The following is a 3508-nucleotide window of genomic DNA, read 5'->3' as shown; positions in this document are numbered from 1 at the left end:
ATGCCTACACATACACACACATTTTAATCATGAGTTCAGAAGACTTCCGTGATAGAGTAGCCTTCTAGCAGATGAATATTCTAACAAGAAAACTAGAAAAGTCAGGTTTTAAAAAATGCCTTTTGTGAAGGAATTAGGGGACTACTGAGGCAGCCAAGATTTGAGAGACTAGATCCAGAAAGAAGAGAAGCTCATTAAGGAAAGCCTTACTTTCTGCACACTGTTTTTCCCTCAGGATCTTTTTGGCATAGGACAAGACAAAGAAGCCAGTGGATCAGCTTTAGGTTGCCTCATGGGACTTGGAAGACTATAAAAGTAAAGTTTGGAGTTGTCAAGGTAGCTGATTATTGAGGGACCAAGATCCTAGAGACATAGGAGGACACAAAATAGAAACCAACACGTGGAACCAGTTTTCTTCTAGAAGTATTTACTGTTTAAGCTGTGCAGAGAATGAGGCTAAGAAATCAGGCAGAGGAGGGCACGTATTGCATGGTGCACTGGGTGTTATACGCAAGTATAAATCATGGAACTTTACATCAAAAACTAAGGATGTACTGTATGATGACTAACATCATATAATAAAAAATTATTATTAAAAAAAAAGAAATCAGGCAGAAAGCATCAGCAAAGCTGAGCAAATTTGTGACAGGTTCACAGTGCTGGAGAGAGAAAAAGAGGAGGTTATAAAGTGCCAAGTAGAAAGAGCCCTAGCAAACCACCCTGATTTTTACTTGGAACTCCTAGAGGGCTACCCCCTAGAAATGGGGGTGAACCAGAGGCAAACCTGGACATATAAAGACTGCAAACTAGCCTTGAGTCCGCAAAGTCTGTAGTGGAAATAAGGTGATCTGAATCTCTGCTACCTGCCAGAGGAGGGGGTAATCCTCTCTGGAGGAAGATAACATGATCTGGAGCCTTTATAATTTTCCACACATAATGTTGGTTGTTCAATCAAAATTTACTGGCATACAAACAAACAAGACCAAGAGCAATAGAGAGAGGATAGAAACAGAAGCATAGGTGATACTGGAGTTATCAGACACAGACGCTGGAATAATTGTGTGATGAATAGGTTCATGAAAATAGATGGCAAGAGAGAAATTTTCACCAGGGAACTGGAAACTGTAATAAAAAGCCAAATGGAGACTCTGGAACAGAAAATAAAATAACTAAAACTAAGACCTCAATAAATAGATTTAACAGCAGATTGGGCAAAGTTGAAAACATGATTAGTGAATTAAAAGATAGGTCAATAGATAATACCTAGAAAGAAGAATGGAGAGAAAAAAGGATGGAAATGAGACATGAGAGACATATGAGATATGGTAGAGAGTGGACTTGGGAGACCCAGGAAAGAAAAGTGAGAGAACGGGTCAGAAGCAGCCCTTAGACAAATTCCTTGAGAAACACAATTCAATAAAACTGATATAAGAAGAAAAGAGCCCTCTATGTGTGTAAGAAATGAAACTTGTTATTAAAAACCTTCTCCCTCAGAAAAAACCTCCCAACAAAGTTAAACTGCAGACCTAAATGGTTTCACTGGTAAGTTCTTTCAAACACTTAAAGAAGAAATAACATTGATCTTAGACAAACACTTGCAGAGATCAGAAAAAAGGGGGATATCTGCCATCATATTTTATGAAGCTGGCATAACTAAAATTTGAAAAAATGACAAGAAATGAAAATCACATAATAATAATAAAGGGGGCAGGAAGGAACTTTGGAAGGTGATGGATATGTCTTTGGTCTTGATGGTGGTGATGGTTTCAGAGATATATACTTATCCCCAAATTCATCAAGTTATATACATTAAATAATACAGCTTTTAGCATGCCAGCTATAACTTAATAAAGTGGCTTTAAAAAGAAATGAAAATTGTAAACAATTATATATATGTTTAAATCTAATCCAGTGATATTTAAAAATGATTAACATATCTCAACGAAGTAGGGTTTAAGGGAAAATCATTTAGTGTAATTTGGCATGTTAACAGGAAAAAGCTAGAAAATTACAGATGCAGAAAAGGCATTTAATAAATTGTACTCCCACTTGATGTTAAAAAAAACTCATGGCAAAAAAAAAAAACTTGTAGTGAACTTGGAAGAAAAGGCAACTTTCTTAGTCTGAATGAATAGTAGCTGCAAAAAAATCATTAATTTTTCATTTAAATCATTATTTTTAAAATTTCCCCTGAGATCAGGAATAAGACAAGGATATCTGCTAGCAACACTTCTATTTAATACTGTCCTGAAGGTCCTAGACAGTGTAATCAAGCAAGGAAAACAGAGAAGGCAAAAAGAGCAGAAGTGAAGAAATAAAAACTATCATTTACACAAGACATGATTGTATACATAAGAATCCAAAAGAATCTATAAATAATGTGAATTAATAAGTGTATTTAACAATGTTGATATAAGGTTAAAATGTAAAAATCAATTTATATAGATCAGGATAAGTAAGTTAAAAAATTTTTTAAATTTATAATACCACCTAAAAGCCATTAAATACCTAAGAGTAAATTTAACAAAAGATCTGTAAGATCTTTACACTGAAAACTAGAAAATACTGTTGAGAGAAATTAAAGAAAACCTAAATAAATGTAGGGTTATACTATGTTCATAGGTTAGACTCTCAATATTGTTAATACTGGGGGGGGAGGTTTTGACAGAAAGTAGGATTTATTGGTGGGGATGAATAGGGAGATGGTAGTGCCAAAGTAATCAGGAGTGCAGAGCCTGCCATTTGTCCAAGGGGCCACAATTTAACCCCATAGCCATCGTGGATGAGTTACTTTTCAGCCACCGTATCTTCAAATTCATCTACATTAAACTTAGTAAAGCCCCACTTTCTGGAAGTGTGGATCTTCTGGTGGCCAGGGAACTTGAACTTGGTCCCACATAGGGCCTTAATCACATGCTCCTTGTTCTGCAGCTTGGTACTGATGGACATGATGACTTGGCCAATGTGGACCCTGGCCACTGTGCCCTGGGCTTTCCAAAGGTACCCTGCATACCTGTCTGGAGCCTAGATTGGAGATAGCATGAGGTCAGACATCAATGTTCACTGGAAAGGGCTGTCTCCCAGGCCTCTTAGGGCAACCCATACAATCAACAGGCTGCATACACTATCAAGGAGGGTACTGTTTACAGCCATTTTACACTGGGCCACCATGGGGAACACTGTTAACATGTCAATTCCTCCTTGATTTATGGAGTCAATGAAATCCAAATAAAAACTGTAGCAGGTTTGTTATGAAAACTGACAAGCCGATATTGAAATTTATATAGAAATGCAAAAGTCCAAGAATAGCCAAACCTGAATAAAGCTAAAGGAATTACACAACCGGGTATCAAGACCCACTATACAATTATAATAAGACAGTGTGCTATTGGGGACAGCATAGATAAATGCATCAATGAAACAAAATAAAAAGTATAGGAACAAACCACAATTATATTATCTCCTGATTTTTATATCTTTTTTTAAAGATTGTATTTATTTATTTGAC

At 36.3% G+C, this 3508-nt stretch overlaps 1 pseudogene; it reads right to left on the bottom strand.

Moving 5' to 3' along the window:
• Positions 1-3071: 3071 nt before the first annotated feature.
• On the bottom strand, positions 3072-3195 carry LOC117797560 (annotated as a pseudogene).
• Between the last annotated feature and the right edge of the window lie 313 nt (positions 3196-3508).

Source organism: Ailuropoda melanoleuca, chromosome X (genome assembly GCF_002007445.2).
Source record: "Ailuropoda melanoleuca isolate Jingjing chromosome X, ASM200744v2, whole genome shotgun sequence".
Taxonomy (NCBI): Eukaryota; Metazoa; Chordata; class Mammalia; order Carnivora; family Ursidae; genus Ailuropoda; species Ailuropoda melanoleuca.
The sequence above is the reverse complement of the archived record's forward strand: the minus strand, read 5'-3'. Positions and strand labels throughout refer to the sequence as shown.